At 40.8% G+C, this 24567-nt stretch overlaps 1 protein-coding gene across 12 annotated transcripts in view; it reads left to right on the top strand.

Annotated features, from left to right (window-relative positions):
• MBNL1 (muscleblind like splicing regulator 1) overlaps positions 1-24567 on the top strand; it is a 186263-nt gene that overhangs the window by 67391 nt on the left and 94305 nt on the right. The window contains exon 1 of one of the 12 annotated variants that reach the window (XM_077348654.1): positions 10275-10410. The exons of the other annotated variants lie outside the window; for them this stretch is intronic. The gene's annotated coding sequence lies outside the window, so the exon portion shown is untranslated. Of the gene's footprint in view, positions 1-10274; positions 10411-24567 lie in introns of those variants that run through there. 12 annotated transcript variants of the gene reach the window in all.

Raw genomic sequence — 24567 nt, 5'->3', positions numbered from 1 at the left:
CCAACCACCTCTGAACAATCTTGCCTTGAAAACCCAGTGAGGTTGCTATAAGTCAGCTGTGACACATGATTTACATCTGGTAAATGACAACTGAGTCTGAACTGCCTCCATTCAAAATATTGCCATTCACATTATAGGAGGTCGCATGAAACTTCTTGCTTGCATTCTCACAGGAAAATTGATATGTCACATTTATAGTTAGTGGGAACACTTTATGTTATCAGATGGAATGAAATGCATGACGAATGTTCTCCATGCAGAATAGAGGACATGTACATCACCACTCATGACATGCTCGGGAACTGTTTCAAAGTTTTACAAATAAATCTCCTTTCCTTCCAGCTAGATGTCTTCTAAATTGCTTTAAAAATATGGCTATGTGTTTCTTAACTGCACTTCGCTTTAGCAGTGCAAAGAAGAGAAAAGTCACCGATTGGATTTTTGTCACGCTTTGTAAATCCTCTTTACCAGATGTGCTGTTACTCCTTTGTGTGAAGCCATTATAATGAAAATGCCAATAATGGGAGCATTGGCTGAGAATGTGCACATAGCACTGCAGCCAGTTTTGAATTGAGAGTGACTTGGCTGCCGCTATTTAATTTAGACCAGTAATTGTAATTGCACAGGGTCTGATGCCACCTGCATCAATGGCTTGTGAGGTACAAGTTGATCATGAAATAGCTAATTTATGTTTAAAACCAAATAGTACTATATACTATACTTATCATTTTGATGAGTGCAGACATTCTGAATTTTCATTCTAGGTAGGATGTTAACTTTCATTCCAGACAAAATATTGTGCGGGTATAACAATCTCTTGGACTGAATGCTGTAACTTTAGTGGCTTTCACAAGTGTTAGTGAATGTTTCCAATGTAGAATTCTTTTTATGGTGTCTTGAAAACTAACACTTTTTCTGACTGTGCCTTTATGGCAAGGAAGAAATATCTTTGATGGGAAGGTACGGCTTCCGCTTGAAGCACTTCTCCCAGTTCCTAAATATGACCAATACCAGTGCATGCTGCCTTTTGGAAGTGAATTCTGAGTCTCTGTATGTGTGTGTGTGTGATCACATGTGCAGTGTATGGGTAAAACAGACCAGAACTGTTGAATGCAGTAGGCATTTGCTCCTATCAAACTTCATCAGTTTACAAACACAGCGGTCTAGGTAGTAAATGTGAACCTATGAACTGTTTAAATTCATTCCATGTTGCCATTAAGCATGTAGCCCTTCCATTATTTTTAGGTGCAGTGGATACAATAATTAAACAATTAGCTAGCAAAAGTGCTAATAATGTCTGTGGCTATGCAAAACGTTTTTTGTTCAGTTGCCAGACAATTAACAATTACATTTTGTATATCCCCTCACTTTTTCTCCACAAAGCTTAGGATGGCATACATGGTTCTCCCTTTCTTCATTTTCACACTAACCCTGTGAAGCTAAGAATGACCATCCCATGGTTATCCAGAGAGTTTTATGGCAAGCAAGTATCCGGGATGAAGAGAACAAATGAATGGATGGGACGGAGGATTTTTATACCATTCATTTGCTACAAATGGTTTTCAGGGATTATTGACATGAAGCCCTGCCTTTGTCTTGAGAAAATCAAGGTGGTTGACCAAAAATAACAAATTAATCCATAAAAAAAGAAGAAAATATATTAGTGTGTAAAATTTAAATTCTTAGCAATACTTGTGTAATCGTATTAGCGCCCCTAAAGCCTTACCTTATACAGATATCAGTCTCTGGCCAGTTTCTTCTATTGGATTTGAAGTGGAGTAGCATAAACATAATGTGCTCTGAATAAAAATAATTCTTGGAAAGGAAGGCAATATTTATTTCACCATAAATCTTCAAAGAATAGGCGTAATAATAACTTGTACATGAATGTCAGCTTTTCAGCATACCTCACTTTTTCAAAGATACATGAATTATGTTGGTTGCTCCAGCAATTTTGAACAAGAGGGGCCATGAAACCGAAAAGGCTAGTCTATCATTTTCACATATATTCCCCTTATCCCACTATGACAATTTCATTACAGTTCTGAAACTTGGCTACTGACTCCCAAGGTTCCTACAATTTATTAGTGAGCTTGGAACTTCTGATTGGGAATCAATAGCTTTTATATTAGATGGGGGTGGCCTTTCCCCCCCCCCCGCATTGCTCAGGAAATGATTTGTTAATTTTAAAAGTAAACAAAGCCTGTTCCAGAAAATGGGCTGGATCCTAAGGAAAATGCTTGTTAGTGGAAGGAGTGACCCAAGTTTTGCTGATTTCCCTTTCCTACTGCTGACCTCTCACTCTCCTTTCATACTGTTATTGATATTCCCCTGTCCACCAGAAACATAATTTCAGGGATAATTGAGGGCTGCGGGGGAACGGGTGTGTGAGAAAGTCTTGTTCATTGTCCATCTTGCATAGCCCCATAGCCGACCAGTTGCAGAGCATTTCCTACTAACTAAAGCTTAAAAAAAGAGATGCCCCAGGCTGAAGGAACTTTATGTGGGGCTCAGCATCTTCTAGTCTTCCATGTCCTTCAGCAACTCATCTCAGTATAGAATAGGTTGGAGACAATCGCCCTTCTATCCATTTATTAAAATGTGTATAGTGGGATAATAGAACGTTGGACATGCTAATTACATTCATTGTTTTGTCCTTTCGTGCTTGGCACCTGAAGTCCATTTGGCTCAATGGAATATCACATATACTGCAGAGATTGAATTGTAGGCACCTTTCCTATCAGTTCTTAGTTTGAGAAACCTTCATGGCAGCATTCAGCAGGCGTTGACCCTTGTGTTGCACAAAGATGCTGGATTACATCGGTGTTATTGGGCATTGCCCTTAATGGGTATTGCAACAGCAGCCACTGAGATTTTGTTAGCTTTTGCAAGCCTGTAAAAAAATATCACGTTTTCCCCCCAACAAACTTCGCCAGCTTTGTTTTACCAGCAGTGGCAAAATAATAAATCTTTATAATATAATTTTTATAATACTCTTTATATTTATGTTTAAATGCTTTTGAATATTTCTTGTTCTTTTTTTATTTCGTAGTGATATCAGTGAGTATTGATATTCATTAAAAACATTTCTGACTATCCCTTTTACCAAATAAGGCTACATATTTTAATATATTAGCTCATCTTGGATCGAGTTTTGCAAAGTTTTTTTAAGCTCTGTTTTCTTTTAAGCCCATCAGTGAAAATCCAGCTTGTTCTTCCTTTTCTTTGATTGTTGATATTTAACAGCAGTTCATATACAGCTGGACTTTTCGGCCTTAACCATCGCACTGCAGCATCTTGTACCCCCTAAAAAGCTGCTCATAAACATCAAGGGACCCTTTAGAGAGGGCATAAATGTGATATGGAGAACTGTGATTGAAAAGGATAATCTGAAATCTCTCATCCTAGTGAATTTTCTGTTCCTGTTTTCTTTTTGGATTCCAGACCATGGTTTACATTTTCCAAACCATATTCATTTTTGGTGGGATGCATTTATAGGATTTCCAGCTTATTTGAAGACTGTCTAATCCTGTTTTTCTCCACAAGGACAGTAGTTCACAACATTTTTCTTCCCTCCATTTTATCCTACAATCATGTGAGGCATGTTAGACTGAGAGAGAGAGCTTCAAGTGGGTAGCCATGTTGGTCTGAAGTAGCACAGAAATTAAGTCCAGTGGCACCTTTAGGACTGACAAAGATTTATTCAAGATTTATGAGCTTTTGAGACAGACACTGACTGTTGCCACACTGGGAACATCATTGCCCCGGCTCCTGTGCAGGAGCACAAATCCAGGGCAGATGAGGTGCGCCGGCCCAAATTCTCCCCTGTGTGGGAGCAGGAACATGCAGAGCAACCTGCTCCGACTCAAGTTCCAGTCTGCAGCCTGGAGATTCCAGAAATGGTCACAATGGAACAAGGATCATAAGAGTACAGATATAAGGCAAGTGTGTGTGTGTGTGTGTGTGTGTGTGTGTGTGTGTGTGTGTGTGTGTGTGTGTGAGAGAGAGAGAGAGAGAGAGAGAGAGAGAGAGAGAGAGAGAGAGAGAGAGAGAGAATGGCTTGCTCAAGGTTACCCAGAGGGTTTCCATGGCAGACCGTCTCGCAGATCCTACTCTCACTCTGTGGACCTAGATCTTTCCCACCCTTTCCAATCAGTCTCTTTGAAACTCCCCAGATACCATTGTTGTTGGTTGGGGTAGAATTGTGGACAAAATCCAATGGGACAGAGACTTTGAGAGAAGAAATCACTTCCGCTTACTTCTAACAGTAGAACCTCTTGTTCCAGGTAATGCTCTGGTGACTGACTCATGAGGGGCAGGTTATAAATGCGAGCATAAATAAATGAATAAAAAGAGCAGTTTACTTGAATTCCTGCTATTCATGATCTTTTCCATGGGTCCCCAAACCCTGCTGCATAATCTTGTAAGGCAGCGGTCCCCAAGCTTCCGCTTGCCGCGGACCGCTGCGGCGAAGTGGTGGGAGAGGGTGGCCCGCGCACGCGCGCAGCCCCACCGCAAACGCGCATGCGCGGACTGCCGCGCACGAGCGTTTGCGCCCGGCAGGGGCGCAAACGCGTGTGTGCGGCAGTCCGCACACACACGTTTGCACCGCCGCCATGCTGGCGGCCGCAGCTTCCCCTCCCGGCCCCTCCGGGCCGCGAGCAAATTGGCCGCTAAAGCGGCCGATTAGCTTACGGCTCGGCAAGCTTCTCCTTCCCTCCCCTCCCAAAGCGAGAAGCTTGCCGGGCCGCGAGCTAATCGGCCGCTTTGGCGCGCCGGGCTGCGGCCCACGGGCTGGGGACCACTGTTGTAAGGGGTCACAAGAGACTACTGAGAGTATGGAGGAATGGGAGACATCTGCTGCCACGAGTATCCTAGGTTTCAAGTCAGACTGAAAATTTAAATGTCTCTTCTACAGAACAGAAAAAGAGCTCTGCTGGATCAGGTTCATGATCCATCTAGTCCAGCATTCATTTCACAGAGTGGCCAACCGACAAAGAGGACATAGAGGTCAAGGAGGTCTCTGGATGTTGCCTTTTAGCACTAATATTCTAAGTCTGCCTGTATCTGATTATGAAGGCCTCCTTTGGTAATCATTTTGAATGTTTTTTTTAATTAAATTGTTTTGTGTTTTTTTACATAGTTATACCCTCCTTGGGTTTGGGATGCCTGGGAGGTACTTAAAATAAATGAGTATTAAAGGCACATGAACCATGGGAAGCTACATTATACTGAATCAGAGCCTTGGTTCATCAGACTCAGGATTGTTTACTCAGAAAGACACCAGCTCTCCAAGGTCTCCTTCATATCATGTATGCTCAGATATTTTAGGTGGAAATGCCAAGGATTGAACCTTGGACCTTCTGTGCGCCAAACAGATGGTCTACCACTGAGCCATGATATATGGTATTTTATTTGTCAGACGGTTGGCAGCCCTAATTGGGTACCTCAAGTGTACTACTGTGGGAGCGGGAGAAAAATGTCTTTCACTTCACCCTATTCCCACTGCTTAAATCTCCAACATGCCCCACCCTGGTTGCCTTTTTTTTATATTGAACCTTCTGGACTCTCCCATTGATCCTCATAAGAAAGGAGAGCCAACAGATTAATACTCTTGGTATCTCTCTTCTGTAATTTTCCAGCCCCGAAATATCTTTTTGGAGAAACAGCATCTGGTAGCAATAATAAGAAATAAACTTTACATCCATTCAGAAATTATTACACATTAAGGCCCACCCCTCATTTTTTTCTGAAATTTTACCCCACATTCCCAAATAAATTGAAACTTGCATTATTAAGCTTTTCTTTTTTTATTTTGGCTTGTTTGAGAATGTCCTTTCAGCTTTTGTCTGGGCTTCCTTGCACTTCTTAGGTTAAAAAAAAAGAAACTGGACATTTTTGAAGCATTATTGTATATGGTTTTTATTAAGAATTTTCTTCTAAATAAAAAAACGTTAGGCTAGGTTGGCTTTCATTTTGTACAGCCCACCAAATAAGTCCAGCATATTTTTAATGTGCTAGAAAGTATTCAGTCCTCAAGAACGCACTTTGCTCAATTTTATTTTCTTGTTGAGACAAACATGCACTTTTGATTATAATATTTTATATCATAAGCTAGCCAGATAACCATTTTGGCTGAACTTCACTTGTCATCCCATTGAGTTCATATTTGTTTTTAAGTTCACAGTCGTCTAGCCATCCTCTTGTTCTTTCGTCTTTAAAGTACAGTGGTCTCCCCTTCTTCACAAAAACATACCCTTTTTTTTTGTTTCTTCCATTACTTGACTAAGCTTCCTGTTATTCTACTCTGTCAGTTTTTCCCTCGATATTTTTTTCATGTTGAGTTGTGTTTGTTTGCCAGCAGCTCCCTTCAGAGTTTCCCTGCTCTTTTCTCTTTTGTACTTCTGCAAGCTCCTTTCACCAGTTAATTTTTATTAGTAGCAGGCTTTGTGTCCACCCATGTGTGATTTAGCTGAAGTAATTTCTGTGTGTTCTCAGCTGAAACCATTTTCCCCATGAATTCAGTCTGCCAGAGGAGTATTGAGGAAAACTCAAACATCCAGTCTCCTATAGAGGTTATTAAACTTTGAAAGTTAATGCCTCATATATATCATTTTCACAGTGTTTTATGTACTCTGTGTATCATGTCAAAAGGCTCCAGTGAAACATCTGGATATAAAATCAGAACTGCTGAAAATCTATCTGGAAACTCTCCAGATTGCATTCTCCCATATTAATAGGGCAAGAACATGTGTTCTAAACATGAATAGGTGACTATTATTGGTATAAAGCGGACTATCATAGCTGAGATGTGAAACCTACATTGGGGACTTTTAAAACTTGGAGGCATAGAGAATCAAACCATTCATGCTTCTAGCGTTGAGGACAGAATGTAACTGTTGTGTAACTCTTGCTCTCTACAACCCATACTTTCAAAAGTGGGAGCCAGTTAGGGATGTGTCCCCCTCATCCTCTTTTTTCCGGGATAAATTCTTATTTCCTTTGTCAACCTTATCAGTGTCAATGTAACTTCAGTCTTATATCTGCACTGTGACTTACTATGTCTAATGCTTCTAACTAAAGTTCCCACTTGGTCTAGAATGAGAGCCAGCTTGGTGTAGTGGTTAGGAGCGCGGACTTCTAATCTGGCGAGCCTGGTTTGATTCCGCGCTCCCCCACATGCAACCAGTTTGGGCTCGCCACGGCACTGATAAAGGTATTCTGACCGAGCAGTAATATCAGGGGTCTCTCAGCGTCACCTACCTCACGGGGTGTCTGTTGTGGGGAGAGGAAAGGGAAGGCGACTGTAAACCGCTTTGAGACTCCTTCGGGTAGAGAAAGGCAGCATATAACAACCAACTCTTCTTTTTCTTCATCTAGAATGGAGTTGCAAACAATGGTTAAAAGGGAATCTGATTATTGCTACTTAGGATCAGGGTTACTATACCATAGTTAAGGCCAATAACACAAGTTGGAGATTTGAGAGAATTTTTCTTCACCTGCTTCCTGATTTTGAAGCCTCAAGATTCATGGGGGGAATCCAGCCACATTAATAATATCGTATATTCATAGCAATAGCAATGTAATGGTGTGCTTTTTGAAAGATGCGTGTGTCTGTACTATTTAAAAACAGAAGAAAGCTCATGGAAAGCAATATCAGAGCTTTCTAGAGGTATATGAACTACTGCTTTCCCCACCCCGAACTCTTGTATATACATGGTGGGGATAATCTACATATAGAATCCTCTTCCCATACATGGGACTCCTGTCTTTGGATTGGGCCTCTGCTGCTTAAAAACAAGTGGGGGCCATATATTATTAATTAATATATGTTTATTTTTTGCAAAAAAAAAATGAAATAAACCTCATTTCCCCTGTCAAGAACACAGGACTCTAAATAGTATATTTTCTTAAAAATATTATAAGACTGGCTGCCTAATAGGCCACTTGATAGTATAAGCACCATTTGTCTGCCTCTTTGAGTCTGGCATCTGTAATAATTTTTTCGTTATGCTTTAGCTGAAATGATCTCTGTGTCAGGCAATAGAATCGGTTTCCCATCTGTACTTGCAGCCTAACGATTTGTATCTCCTCTTAGTACATTGAATAATTGGTATCAACAAGTACGCCATTTCTTCATTAATATGGATTCCCTGGCAAGTAAATGTAAGTTAACTATTTCCACGTAGCAGCTCTACCAGGGGTATATTATAACATGCGAGTAAACAAGCTATTTTGACGTACTAAGCATGACCATGCATAAATGACTCATGGCCCTGCTTTGATACTTGTGACTTAAGCAGACCTTCCCAGGGCTTAAAAATAACTTAGGTTTTAAAGCTGCCTGTGCTGAGTACTATGTATATATTACAAGATAGTGTTCACTGCCCTTTGACTTGTTTATATCTTGCTAACTAGGTTAACATATTTAGGATGGTTGGTCAAAATGTTAACAGTATGCTGTTTTGAAGCTGATTGCTATCTGATTACAAGCACTGAGTCTCGCTGGGACTCTTCCTTAACTCTCACAAAGGCAGAATGAAGCTTGAGTGTGGGGGGGTGGGGGGTTGGAAGATTTTGCTGGCAGGGGCTCATGGGAATTGTAGTCCATTGACATCTGGAGGGCTGCAGTTTGACTATCCCTGGTTTTAACTTTTTATGTGAGGCTTTATCTTTTATTATGTAACCTGCTGCGAGATGTTTTGCTGATAGTGGCGGGGAATGAATGAATGAATGAATAAATAAGATAGTCACCTTTAAGATCAACAAAGTTTTATTCAAGGTATGAGCTTTCATGTGTATGTACACTTCTTAAGACACAATGAAATGGAAATGGTCAGTCTATATAGGGGTGTGCAAAAAAAAAAAAATTCCATTAGTTGAAAACATCGTGTAGATCCATAAACATATGAACACACGAAGCTGCTTTATACTGAATCAGACTATCGGGTTATCAAAGTCAGTATTGTTCACTCAGACTATCAGCATCTCTGCAGGGTCTCAGGTAGATGTCTTTTACATCACCTACTACCATGTCCTTTTCTTTGGAGATACCAAGGACTGAACCTGGGACTGTTTGCATGCCACTGTTCTCCACTGCTAATCCACAGACCCTCCCCTCCTCAAATTGCATTGTAAGAAAATCAGCATTCCCTTGCTGTTGGCCATCACATGACTGGGCTGGGAGGGGGCCTGGATGTCACTGGTGTCATGCATAAGCGGGGATTAGTCTTGCTGTTATGCAGGTGCCGGCTTGCCCTTTCCTGCCCGTGCATAATCGGTCTGCTTGACAAACAGCTGATCTGCGGAGAGAAGCCACTTTGGAGATCAGCTGTTTGTCAGTCTTTGGGAGGTAGTTCATACCACCCCAATGCAAAGCCCAAGCTGTTTATTTGCTGCTTGAATGTGCCATCATGTACCATCAATGGTGGTAGAAAGTGCCTTCAAATTGTTGTTGAATTTTGGCAACTGTGTAGGATTTTCAAAGCAAGAGACATTCTGAACTGACTTCTTGTTGCCTGTCTCTGTGCTGGTAACTGGGATTTCCTTGATGTTTTCCCAACCCTTCTTAGCTTCTGAGCTAAGGTTAGTCCGGGTCAGTGGCATCATTATCCAGGTCAGTGGCATCATTAGTTGACAGTTCATAAGGAAAACAGTGGATGTCAGGAAGAAGTTAGACTGAGCATCAATCTCCCATGTAACAGCATTCATATGACAGCAAACCATAATTTGTTGCTATGATTGTATCATGCCAAGGTCTGCCCTCTCCACCTCATTATATGATTTTTAACAGTTTGTTAAAGGAAATTTCAGATGTTACACTCAACAAATAAAAAACTATGCCTAAATAAAATATAGGATACATGAAATATACAATTACATACTTATCAAAATCCTGCTTATTTCCTTGAACTGAATTGTTTTAATACAAATGGTTAGCATTAAAATATTTGAGCTTCCTAAAGTGCACAGGATTGAGCATAAATTAGAAATGAAAATTATTTCTTTGTGATTGGATTTTTAAAAAAAAATGCTAAAGTCCAATTTTCTCCCAAAGTTTTAAGCCGTTCATTCTTTGGAGATCTATTGTCAAGTAAAAGACTAGAGGTAGACTATTGGCTGCAATGCAAAGGGTTCAGGCAGATGTTCATAGACAGCGCATGTTGTTGCCATCTTTTGTTATCTGTAAACAGATAAATAGCTTTATCTGCTTAGCAACCAAAAATGCTTTGGCTAGCAATATGCATGGAGCCCCTTCTGCAAGGTCTGCTGTTGCTGCTTCCCCCTTTGGCTGCCCAATGAGAACCTGCTGACTGAACATCCTTTGCAGCTGGCTGTACCAGAGACAGTCAAGGCAAGAGTTGCAGCTCCTTATGGGATATTTACCAAGGCAAAGATCCTGTGTCACAGGTAAGGGGCTAAGATGGCCAAGAATATTGCTGATGGATGAGATTTAAATAAGCCCACTGGTTAAGGGAAATACAAATTGCTGAGCTATCTAGAAGGGCTTTTACATATGCCTTGTTGTTAGATATAATTCACCTCATCTTATCTTTATATTGTTTAATTCTTTTTGTTGTTGTTTAATTGCAGATGTGAGATAAGGTTGGTGGTTCTTTCTTTATTCTTTAATATTTTTGTGGAAAGGTTGAGAAGTGAAAAGACAATTAATAAATTTGCCTTACCTATGAGAAGTGAAAAGACAATTAATAAATTTGACTACTAAATCACGAGTTAGCTTTTGGTAGTGAACAGTGGAAGCATCTGCAGTTTTTCTTAATTGGCTTTGGATGCTTTTCAGCACTTATTTTGTTGCCCCAGGAAGCATTCCTCATTCCTGGTTTCGCTGGTGTTTCTTAATGCTCCACATTAGCTGACAGAGGCCCAGATAGTAATGAAGACTACCTTTCAGCACTTCCAGGAATACATTATTCCCCCTCCCCATAATGTCATTTTCATTGGATTACTTGAGAATCAAGGCAGGGTGATGTAACACTCTGGCTCACTGTGACATTTTGGCAAGTGCTTCCACACACACCATATTTTCCTTGTTGAAAGAGAACCATACAAAGGATATCTGTATGTATGTATCTATCGCTATCTCTATATATCTTCTTTAAGCCTTCTTCTTGGTCCTAGCATTTGTTTTCTCGGTCTTTGCTAGTTGTAGAAGTCCTATGAAATCTGTAAGTAGGAATGATGGAGAGATTCATAACACAGGGAATGAAATGAAATCTCTGCCATACCACCTTCGGCTGTTTTTCAAAGATGGTGGGGGCAGTCACTTTGCAGCCTCATTTCATTACAAGTTTCAGAGTCATATTTCAGGCTACTGTTGATATTGCTGTGCTGAAGCATGTCTTTGCAAACCCAGCTATTGGGACATGTTCCTTTAACCATTTACTTCCATTACTATTTTATTGTTTTCTCACTGTCCGTATACTTACCACCTATAAGTTGTGTTGCAGTGCAGACTCACACTGCAATACTATGCAGAGTTACCCTGGTTTAAAGCCACTGATCTCTGTAGAGGAGTTGGTAGTTGGGCAGGTGAAAATTACCTTCTTGTATTCTAGTGATTATCTGTATCATGTTTATATGGAGAATGTGCTGCTCTTGAACTGGAAGAAAACATTAAAAAAATTACTTTTGGGATCTAGTTTCAGTCAGCTGGTGTATAAAATTAAGATCAAGTCTGTGAGTTCCTTCAAAGTAACTTTTTAAATGAGTTGTAACTATTAAATCAGAACAAAGTTTGAGTCCAATGGCACCTTTAAGACCAACAAAGTTTTATTCAGGGTATTCTCAGCTGCACAGTAAATAAAACTTTATTGGTCTTAAAGGTGCATTGGACTCAAATTTTGTTCTGCTGCTTCAGACCAACACGGCTACCCACCTGAATCTAACTATTAAATCAGTAACATATCCTTATACATGGTTCCTCTATATATTTGTGAAACAACCTGGGGGGTGGAATGTGTCTGGCTGTCCAAGTTGGAATAAGGCCAACTGATTGGCCCTGCCCCTGAAGCTCCCGCCCTCTGTCCCTGGACTCTAGCCTCTTTGCTTTCAGATGCACCTCAGTGCCTGGAGCCAGCAGGAGGTAAGGGGAGATGGCCCTGGGCACAGGGTTGTGGTGCAGGCCTGCTAACGAGGGCCTCTTGGCCTGCTAAGCAGGGCCTGCTAATGAGGGCCTTGGTCTGCTAGCCTAACTGCTAAGTAGGGCCTGCTAACGAGAGCCTTCCACCCTGCTGACTGCCTGCTAAGGAATTCTGTCCCAGGCCAGCCCCCGCCCGCCCCCTTGATCTGGCTGCGAGCTGTGGCCCAAAGCCACCTTAAGCTGCCTGGCCGGGGGCCAGGGGAGGGGACTCTTTCAAGGTCCATTCTTAGGAATGAGCTTTGTAGCTAGTGGAATAAATTTTGATGAACTTCAGCAATGAAATAGACATAATGAAATAAGACTACAGGCTTCCAATTTATATCTTTTCTGTATTAGATTTTACTGGGATAAAAAAGTGTTGTGAAGCACTATTAGTCAAAGAAACTGAAAAGTTTTATCTGTGGGTTTAAATCTTTCACTACGCCCAACACAATTACATGGGAAAACCTGAGATAATGTTTAAATTAGAATGTGAAACAGGTACTTTCCATCAACTGAAATAGGAGATGTTCAGGGTCAGAGTGATTTTGTGAATTTTTATCTAGTATTAGTCATTTGTTGCTCTGGGGATTTTTTTGTTTTGTTTTAGAGAAGTGGTTCATAAAATAAATAAGTCATAATGAACCAATCTCAGTAAAGTAAAACTTGAAGTGCGAAGAAGTTAAAATAGAGATCAGAAAGTCTGACTTTAATTCCTGGACTCAAGAAAAGGTAAAATTGATTTTTTTTTTAAAGAAGGCTGATTCTCAAATCATAATTAATTTTCTTTCCATGTAGCCTAAAGTTGTGTATAGGGACAACTGGAAAATTTGTCTTTCAGGCTGTGAACAGGTTGCAAACTGAATAGTACATATGGCATTATATTTCGCTTTGACTGTCTCCTGACTTACAAAGAAAAAGGCAAAGAACATGTACAGGCAAAAGAAACACATGAAACATCCTAACAATGCAATCCTAAGCAGTCAATAGGGTTAGTGCGGGCTGAGCACTGTAAACAGGTTTTTCTTCTCTGTGGTTCCCATTTTTTTTGCCATTCTTGCAATTTCCACTGGACAAGAATGGCTAGCATCTGAAAAAGTGAACTCTGACTCATGAAAGCTGATGCTGGACTAAATGTGGCCTGGCTCCCTCCCCCCCTCCCCTTCCTGACTGCTGATGGTCTTGTTTCCATGGCTCCATACATGTCCAGCCTGCCTTCAACCCTCCTACCTTTTAAGTGTCCACTGTGGACCAAATTGAACCATTGGATCTGTGGATACTGCCCCCTCCCCATACTGTGTAGCTGGCCAAAGGGAGTCAGTGTGTGAGCCATTAACTGAGCCAATGCTGGGCATAATTTTGCAATTTAACCCCCCCCACACACACACACACACATACACCCCTGTACACAGTAAGAGCCAAAGTAGGCAATCATGTTTTTAGAGGTCCTGGTTCCCCAGAGCCAGCCTGGGTCCCCACAGCTTCTGTGGGGGACAATTATAAAAAAATAATAAAACAGAGCCCATTTGGGTGTTGGTCACTACATGATACAATTACTGCTCAGTCCTAGATACCTTTCCAAGTGCATTGAAGTCAGTGAGTTTAGAACGGTGTTATTGTTTAGGTTTCTACTATCAGCCTCCTAATTAAACCAATGGGACTTTAAAAAGTCTCTAAATTTGGCTGAAATATATCTTTAATAGTTAACGTGGAAAAAAGACAATGCAACATTTTCATGCATTTATTTATTACACTGATTAGGCGTGAACATTCAAGGCAAGGTCAGTTGTTATTTTGCGACTGCTTGCAAAATTGTCTGGAATGGTCTGAATTCAGTAGTGTGGCCAAATTGACTTGCACGAGTAAGGTATTTGCTTCTCCAAATGTTCCATGGCCCTCTGTTCATTTGGACATATGGCTATGTAATGGGAAGAATAAATCTTGTGTCATTTTTACTGGCTGAACGGAAATGGCTTTAATGGAACTAAGCAAGCTACCATAAAAGTTAAAGATGCTGTTAGAGTAGCTGAAAACTACAGAACTCAAATATGCTTTACAGCATGTTCAGTATAACAACATATTTTCCATGCCTGTGCATCTATGAGTGTTATTTATTTGGCTTCTCCTATAAACACAGAAGCACTGATTTTTTTTTTTTAAACAAAACGCTCCCACAACTCTTAATGGTTGGGACCCTGCCTGTTGGTCTCCTAATGTTCTGTTTCCTAAGGGCTGCTGCATTCAATTTACTTTGGCAATATAGTATGTTTGTGACTTATAGGTAGGCAGCAACCTTTGGTTGTTATTGAAGCAATATGTTTTCTGTTCAGAAAGTTGGCTTGATTATAAAATTCCTAACACATGTGCATTTGTAGACATCTGGGTGAAGTTTGCTTTGCAAGAAAAGAAAAGAAAAATGGAGTGTCTTCCCCCCCCCCCATGTTAAGCACACGTTGAGCAACATTCTTAAGTCTTTGTTTGCAGCGAGACAAAGCCCTAACAGTGTCAAAACCTCAGCATTATTAATAACTACATAGGTTCTTGCATGGCAGGGGGACATGTACTGGACAATTCAGAGGTCACTGACACCAGGTTTTGACTTAGGCCATAGCTTTATTGTTTCCCTACGCAAGGAAGGACAAAGCCGGTCCTGCTTGGCTCCTGACCTCAAGTGAGAACCCACCTTCACCATCCATAGAATCATAGAGTTGGAAAGGACCTGCAGGGTCATCTAGTCCAACCCCCTGCACAATGCAGGAAATCACAACTACAGACCCACCCACAGTGACCCCAAATTCATGCCCAAGTGATCCCTCCACCATATATCCTGTTTTTTCTTGGCCTGAATATTGTCTGTTGCCCTCTTCCTAAAAGACTGATTATATGCAGTGGCTTCCAAATCTCCAGCCAATGCCCACGCCTTTAACACATTCATTAGATGGCAAGCCAACTGTCACATGCGTTCCTGAAAGGCCCCCGACACATGTATTCAGAAAACACACTAAGCCATTCATTAAAAGAGCAATCACTCTCAGGCCCAGCTTTGTCCCTCTGACTACTCTGCAGGCCAATCCCGGGGGGGGGGGGTCTTCATCAAGTTTAATGAATTGGAAAACATCTATTTAACTCTCTGCCCCTAAACTCATGCACATGCATCTCAGAGAGCTCATCACTGTGAGCAAAGCCAACAGGGGGCTCCATAGGACCCCCAGCCCCTTCACTCAGCACAAATTAGCTCTTGGCTCCCCGTCACCTCTTAACCAGCTGTGCAGGAGTACCTGGTACGTGGCCCCTCCTCCTGTGCTGTGCAGCAAGAAATAGCTGCGCTCTCACAGTAGAACTTTTTTTTAAATTATTTTTGTTATATATAAAGTATTTCCAAAATGTTGAAGAAAAGAAATGAAAAACCAGCTAGAAAAGCAAATATTGTTACATAAGAGAAAAATAATGTAGTACTGTCTTAAGAAACAGTAGGGTCAATCCCCATCACATTATCAATTACACTTGGTCCTAACCTAAAAATTAATACTAGCTATCTTTCTTAAGAAAGTTCAAGTAATAACACCATTGTTTGTCGTACTCTTCCAGTGGTGTCTTATTAACCATGATGATAGTAAGTCTTGCCATTTTTGCTAGGTCTGCTAATTTGTCTAGCCATAGAGAAGTAGTTGGAGTCTCCGTTGCTTTCCAGTGCTTTGCGCACACCAACCGCGCGGCCGTAGTTGTATGAAAGAAGAAGATTCTGGGAGAACTTGGTAAAACGCTTGTATGAAAGCTTAACAACATAGATTCAGGACTCACAGTAGATCTTGTTTTGTAAGGTGGCTGCTGAAATGACAGGAAGTTTATGAGTATGGCAGGCAAAAGATGGATGTTTTGTGGATGGACAGAATTGTGGTCTTTTTTGCTGGCTATGGTCATTTCGTAGAAAGGTGTAGAGACTTTGATCTGTGTGGAAGATCATCCTATGAGCACTGTGCCTTACTTCTAAGGCAGCCTTTGTCAACTTTTCAACTGTTGAAAAATCCCTGAAACATTCTTCAGGCTTTAAGAAACCCCAGAAGTTCCGTGATTGTGCAGAATATGGTTGGGAAGCATAACTGTATACATGCCCAACCCAGGCCCCTCCCCTTCCCACCCCCTCTAGATCCATCATTGGCCATGTGGGGGTGGGTAGGTCAACATGACCATATATGGTCATATCACCCAATAAATGCTTAACACCTGATAAATGTTTAACAATTTTTTAAAAAAATATATTAAAAAATAATTAACTTCCACCCATTCAGGAAACCCTTCCAGGGGCATCAAGAAACTTGTTCTAAGGTTGAGGATAAGGGAAATATTTGGCCAATTCTGACGCAAAAAGCTGTCTGCAAGTACTTGGAAATAGAGATGCTGGTGATGCTTGTGGAGTGTGTGTGATTTCCCTCAGCTTGGAAAGACTGGATTGAAATGGAGTTTCCAAAATGCCTTTAATTAAGTATCAGGTGGTCTGAGTAGTCATTTCAAGAATGCATGATGGAGGGAGGAGAGTTAGAGGAAGAAAGGGAAAGAACTTGAATAAGATGGTATACATATTTTTTCTTCCTCTGAACTACCTCTTCTCGCTACCTCATTGCTCCCCAACAACACTAATCTAGGACGAGATGGAAGAGAAGATGGGTACTCCACAAGCTCAGATTTCAATCTGAATAAAACTGGCATTTTTTGACAGCTAATGGTTTCAGCTAAAACCTGAGCTGCGTGGGTAGACAGACCCGATCTCTATTGGGAAGTAGTTTTTGATAATTACTTAATTCCTCCAAAAAGTTTCTGTGCCATGGATCGATATGATTGCTCTGATTGCTGAGCTTCAGATAAAATAGTGAAAGTGTCTAGAGCAGGGGTCTCCAGCTTTTCAGAACCTGCAGAAAAATTCAGAATTCTGACACTGAGATGGGGGCAGCCACAAAACAGCTGCCACAGAATGGCCGCTCCAGGAGGCATAGCCAGCCACAGAATGCATGCTGCAGATTAGTTTTAGCCTTGCAATGAAGATCCTTGTGCTGTGGATAACAGTTACTGCCAAAGCAGTGTTTTTTACAGAGCCTCCCCTTGCAATGCCCACTTTCTAAAAAGGACAGAAGAGAAGACAAGGTCTGTGCTCAGGCTCCCAGAGGGAGTAAGGGTTGGTAGAGCTAGAAGGCACAGCACCAGAGGACAGAACATAGTGGTAGGTAGGCTGGATAGGAGGTTGCTACCAGCCCCTGTTGATCACTGGAGGAAACCTCTGAAGTTAGCCTCATGAGCTGAAGGTGAAAACAGAGCATTGCCAGTGGTTTGCCGATAGCTGGAGTTGTCTGTTATGTCATGAGAAAATAGCAGTGATAACAAGCACATCTGAAACAATATAATATAAAGTTTCATCGATTTAAAAACATTAAACTGTGGAAACCTGGGGTTGGCACTGTTATTACGCAGCTGATAAAAGTGATTATTTTAGCCACTCCCTGTTGATGCATGCTAAATTATACACTTTTCCCTCTCTGCAAGAGCCATACTTTGCACAAAGAGAACAGTTGAGCCTTCCAGCTGGGAAATGCCATCTGCATTGAACAGTGTTGTGGTGTAACTGCCTAAGTGAGAGGAATGTTTTGCAAGTTCTAAACGAGGATGTAATGTATTCTCCTCTAATGCGTTCAACAACTTCACAGTGTTTAGTGGTGATTTCTGTGCTATATTTTTAAAAAATTTAAAGGCTTTAAAATAAATAAATTAGAAAGCCAGCATAAAAGAAAAAGTTATAAATGTCGTGCAATATTATACAGCCTTAATCCAGGATACTCAGTAATTCCGGTTTGCCTATAACAATTCCTGCGTAAGCATTAGTGCACCAATTAAATCGTCATGTCAAAACTTCCATAGTATATTATAATAAATATTATTAATGTATTAAATATTATTATTAAATATTATTAAACTATGAATTTAAACCTTCCCCCCCTCAAAAAGATATCAGTACAAGTTGTCATCCCACCAAGATTTTCCCAGTGAGTAGCATCAACTGTACTGTGACACTTTCATATATCTGGTTGTTACTGTATATTATTGAACATTTTTTCTTTGCCCATTTTTAACTTTCCATACCATTAAGCTGTCAATGTTCTTTCAGTATACAAGGTTAATGGTAGCCAACTTTATCTATCATAGCTCACATCTGCAGTTGAACTGTTAGCTTTATCACTTTCACGACATCCCACATTTTTAATAAACACACTTGTCGACTAGGCAAGGAATGGACCTTCCGCTACTGTACAAATGCAATGTAGTTAAGAGTGATTTCCTTGACATCATTGCTTGTACTTATTTATTTTCAGCTACTTTCTTTGGGAAATCATACATGGGTTGAATCTCTGCATTTTTCTTGCAAAGAAATTGTGCTTGCCCATTTGCCAAAAGGCCAAATCATGTTTCAGTATAAGAGCTTCTCAACCAGGACAAAGCCACGTGACGGTGACTGCATTGTTCTGTAGAGTTTGAATCTCTTTGTGTATGCATATGTTTTTTAAAAGGACCTTGTAAGTGTTGCGCAGAGACAAGATCCATGCATTGTAGTTGCTGTATACCCAGGGATTAACACTGTATGTTATATCCTGTAAACGTTCATAGCAGAGGGCCAAACCAGGCTACAATGACATAGTAGCTAGCCTGGCACCTGCCAGATCTATTCTTCTGCTTCCACTTGGAAGGACTTCCCAGTGAAAGTGTCCTTTCCCAGACCAAAAGAAATGTCCTTCATAGTAATATTGAGAGCAGTGAATCCCTTGTGCACATGGGATGCACATTGAAAAGTGAAATTTTGGGAAAGAGAAGCCACCGGTCTTGCACTCTATCTAGTGGCTGTGTGCCTTTAGAGCAGGGGTAGTCAAACTGCAGCCCTTCAGATGTCCATGGACTACAGTTCCCATGAGCCCCTGCCAGCGAACGGTGGCAGAGGCTCATGGGAATTGTAGTCCATGGACATCTGGAGGGCCGCAGTTTGACTACCCCTGCTTTAGAGAATCGTTTGGTCTCTGTTGATTGTGCGTATGCATAGTATGGGAAAGCAGCCACTGCCTCACATTGGTGAGTAATTCCTAGAACAAGCAACTTTTATAGGTCAGGACGGCTTTAAATACAGCACATTGATGCATGTCAGTTAAACTTTTACTACATGAATAACAACTTAAAGGCAAGCCCAGAGGACATTTAAATATCCCATGAAAGCTAGTGCGAGAACGTCTGAATAATCTGTTGGCATACTTGAATTGCTGCATTGCTTTGTACAATGAACCGAAGATGTCAGATGCCCAGTGAATTCTACACACTTTAGCTGCAGGGTAGCAAGGAGAGAACAGGAACGTTGATGGATATCTTCGTGGTGTTATTGAAGGCTCTTTTATTATCAACATTTTTTTGTGGTTTTCCCAGTGAGAGTTTATATGAATGTATGATTTGGCCATCCTCAGTGATAACTCTTTCTTCTTTGAGTTACTAACTAAGTGTGCCATCTTAAGTGGGTTCTCACCCTCTAACACCAATCTGACTTCAGTGGACTTACAATGTGTAAGTTTGCTTAGTATTGCACTGTAAGGAATCTAAAGGCAACCTAACCAGGAATTTCCTACTATTTCAACCCAATATCTGAGTAAGAATATGTTAAAGGTAATAGAGAAGGAGGGGACATAAAGATTGTGTTGATGTTACTGTATTCCAACAGGGAATTGTATGGTTCTTCAACGTGTATCTTTCCTTGTAGGTTTAAAATGAGTGCCAAACCACAACTGGGCACTACATGAATGAGCCCTGTGTTCACGTGCTCCCTCCACCCCTTCCCTCTTTACCTCATGAGCTGCAATTCAGTTGCTGTCTTCCTCTTTAGCACATACTATAGATTGCTTGTTAACACCCGAATGAGCAAGCTTACCCGTTTGCAAACCACTTTTAGATCATTGCAGCAGACAAACAAAACGCCTATTCACTGCTGGCAAACCATAGTTTTGCATTATGTCTGTACCACATATGTAAAAATCCTTCCTAGGATTTGTGCATTACCTGTATTAGCAGTGATTTACAGGTGTATGGAACGTTATTCACTACAGTGGGTTGGTTCCAGTGGTCAGTAAAATCTATGGACTATGCATCTTTCCTGACCTTTTATTCCCTGGGACCCACCAGGTCCAATACCCACATGGGTGGGGAAGGGGAAAGGACAAAATTGTCTTCCTATTTCATCCGTTGAGCTGTGCTAATGGAAGAGACAGAAAGTGCAATTTGACTCCCTTCTCCACCTTACTATAGCTACAGGAGTGAGTCATGCAACTCTAGGAATAAACTTTACTGTTGGGGAGAAGGGGAATATCTGCATTCAGCGGTATCGCTGGATCTAACCCATGTCAAATGTCTGCTGATGGAAAGGATTTTCATCAGCACAAGAGGACTTCTTCACCTCCCCTTTCTCTCTGCAGTGCAAAGTGCTCCCCCTGAAATGCTGCTCATGTGGAACAGGGGACCCGCAAGGAGAGAGGTCTGGGTTAAGGAGAGAGGTCTGGTGCCAAAGAGGGAAATTAGCAAAATTCACTTTCCCCTTACATAAGCAAAAGTTTCTATCCAGGTTGTGTGGGTTGCATGTTACTATGCACAGAAATAACTTTCATATATGCATGTAGTAGGGTTTAAAGTGAGCCTAGTTTGAAAAATGCATGAACCAACCTGTTCATAAACACGGCATTCAGGTCTGTTTCATTAAACAGAGTAATATAGCTGTCTCAGACTGGACCCTGTTTATATAGCCTATGATGGTGTTTAAAATTATAAATGAGAGTGTATGTGTGTGTGTGTGTGTGTGTGTGTGTATATATATATATATATATATATATATATATATATATATATATACATATACATATATATACACACACACACACACACACACACACACACACCACTAATTCTTGTTGTGGTATATGAAGATATTTATGTAGATTTAATTCATCTTTTCATTATGAACTCTTAAACTGCTATTTACTATTATTTAATACTAGCAACATTCACTGAGTTTCATTAGAAGAAGTTTAGGTTCATAAATACTTTTGCCAATGGAGGAACAATTGAAAATGAATATCTCCTGAAATAGTTTTTTGTTCAGCAATATCCTGAGCCAGGCAACCCAGCATCGAGCTGATTACAGAGCAATATCCCTAAAGCTGCTTTCAAATTATTCTTTTTACAAAAAGACATTTCATAGCTTTACTACAAATGTAGACAAACACAGCTGTGAGTTTAGTTGTGCCACAGAAAATTATTTGTTGAAACAACATATAGTTAAAAAGATGTAAACAGTCAGGAAGGAGAAGGAGATTAATTATCTGTCATTAAAACGTCAAGGGATGTCTTTAAAAGTCTGTCTGGTATATTAGAACTATATATATATAGATGCTTTTTGACAGACTGGTCGCTCTATCAATCACTTTCTATCAAAATAAAGTGATGAATTTTTCTACTAACATTTTAAGATTTTTTTCAGACTTGTGAATGTAGTTATTGTAACATCTAAGATTAGAAGCATGCACGTCAACGTCAGATAATGATCCCTTCAAAAACCAGATGGATGCAAACTCTTATTTGGACTGCAACATGAGGCCAGTCCTGTTCACTGAGCTTGTCTCTGTGCACATTCATAATATTTGTAGATGAATATGGGATTGGAACCTATGGAAGATTTCTGCTGAGAGAAGGGGTGGTGGTGATTTTCTGATTCTACCCCTCCTGTGACAGACCTCTGCTTCCCTCCTCATGCTGGGGGGGGGTCACCTGTTCTCTAGAAGCATTGTTAGGGATAGGGGATTTCGGGGGATTTGGGATTTTAGTAAGTGGAAATGTTTTATATTAGTATTATTATTAAGCATGAAACATTACAGCTATATTGTAGATATGGAGAACATCTCCAAAGCAAATATAGGAGGAAGTAGAAGCAACTAAACTTCTCCTTAAACCGTGCACAGAAATCTCTTAGACGCCTAGCTTTCAAAATAAGAAATTCTTCTGCATCTAAGTTAGCTAAAAATTGGAACTAGTTCTTTACTTATAGGTGAGTACCTTAATATGATCCAAAGTAGTAGAAACCTATTCAGGTATTACTTGCCTAGTTCCACCCCCCCCCCAAAAAAAAAAACATACCCATGAGCTAGCAGGTATAATAGTACACATTAAGTTATTCAGATACCTTTAAGAGATATGATTTGGGAATGCATGTAGTGTGCTGTGGTAAAACCCTAGAACAAGCTTTCACAGTCAGGATTTCATGAAACCCTGGGGTTTCTTGGTGGCCCTGGAAGATTTTCCCAAATGGATGGGAGTTAATTAATTTTAAAATATCTTTACAATTTTGTCAAAACATTTATTGGGTGATATGACCATATATGGTCATGTCAACAACCCCCAATAGCCAGTGATGGGCCTGGAGGGGTTGGGAAAGGGAGGAGTCCTGGGCATGTACACAGGTTTGCTTCTCAACCTTATTCTGCATGATTGTGCCAATTCGGGGGTTTCTTGAACCTAAAAAGGTTGAGAAAGGCTCCCATGGAAACTGACTCATGAATGATAAACTTCCCCACTGTCTGCTGCTTTGCATGAGCTGTTACATTTTGAAGAATAAACCATGCATGAAGTTAGGAACCAACCAAGTACAGCTGTGCAGCTCTATTATACATGCACATTCACTTGTATCATAATGAAGAACCTTGTAGCATGCAGACAGAAGGATGGTTAGGTAACTGAAGTGTTGTATTCTTAGGGCATTTATTACATGGCCAGGAGATCTGACATTCCCCCAGTAAATTTAATCAATTGTTGTAGGGGTGCCAAACAGAACTATATTTGTTATCTTACACTGCAGTTCTTAATAGAGTTATAGTCCTCTGAGTCCACAGAATTGAAGAGGCTTAAAGGAGGCGTAGTAACTTTGCTCTTAGTAAGTAATTTTCTCTGATCTTCCCCCAATGGTCTTCTCAATTATCTATCAGTTTATGATGCTGCATTAAAGGTATCCCTTGTGCAAGCACCTAGTCATGTCTGACCCTTGGGGTGACGCCCTCAAGCGTTTTCATGGCAGACTCAATACGAGGTGGTTTGCCATTCCCTTCCCCAGTCATTATCGTTTACCTCCCAGCAAGCTGGGTACTCATTTTACCGACCTCGGAAGGATGGAAGGCTGAGTCAACCTTGATGCTACATTATCCTTATGCACTTTCAATTTGCAAGAGAAAAAATGGTTATACAAAATATGTAACAGTGATGATGTTCTGAAGACATATTGCTACTGTGGGAGGTGTCCTAAAGGACATGTGGTTGGGACTACAGTGTGTATAATGCATAGCAAGGGCCATTATGATCCAATCAAAATCCAGCCTGGCAGTGTTTGCTGATACAAAGTCTTTGGTATTCAAAGTGACTGAAATGTAATGAGAGGACTAATGTCGACCTGTCAAGTATAACTCGTTTCTTTCTTTACTGAAGTTCTGAGGAAGTGCAAAGACAGAATCTGCATTAACTCAAAGAACATTAGTTACTTTCCCAGTGTTCAATTGCCCATTTGCTTTCCACAGCCCATTTAGAGAGATAAAAATGCAGTTTCAAAGAGGGTGAAAAAAGACTGGTAAATTAAAAGCATCAGCAACAGCATGAAGAAAAGCTACTGCATCATTAAATAGGTTGGATAATTTATAGCAAAACTATAGACCAGACTTTCTTGGCAGCCCTGGAAGGGTTTCTCAAATGGATAGGAGTTAATTATTTTTTTAAATATATATTTTAAACTAGTTAAATATTTATGGGTGATATATCCGTATATGAATGATCCTCTTGTGACACAAAGTGGTAAGGCAGCAGACATGCTGTTTGAAGCTCTGCCCATGACACTGGGAGTTCAATCCCAGCAGCCGGCTCAAGGTTGACTCAGCCTTCCATCCTTCCGAGGTCGGTAAAATGTACCCAGCTTGCTGGGGGGTAAACGGTAATGACTGGGGAAGGCACTGGCAAACCACCCCGTATTGAGTCTGCCATGAAAACGCTGGAGGGCGTCATCCCAAGGGTCAGACATGACTCGGTGCTTGCACAGGGGATACCTTTACCTTTACCTTATCCATATATGGTCAGGTTGACCTGCCCCCCCCCCATCGCCAATGATGGACCTGGAGGGGGTAGGGGCGGACAAACCTGGGGGTAGGTGTGTACACAGCTGTGCTTCCTAATCATATTCTGTACATCCGTGCCACTTCTGGGATTTCCCGAGGCCTGAAAAATGTTTCAGGGGTTTCTCAGTGGTAAAAAAATCCGAAAAAGGCTTCTATAGACAGTGCTTAGAATTGTTAGTAAAAGAGGGCTGCCCATTACCTTCAACTTGCCAA

Source organism: Paroedura picta, chromosome 8 (assembly GCF_049243985.1).
Source record: "Paroedura picta isolate Pp20150507F chromosome 8, Ppicta_v3.0, whole genome shotgun sequence".
Taxonomy (NCBI): Eukaryota; Metazoa; Chordata; class Lepidosauria; order Squamata; family Gekkonidae; genus Paroedura; species Paroedura picta.
Note: the sequence above shows the minus strand (reverse complement) of the source record. Positions and strands in the feature narration are given on the sequence as shown.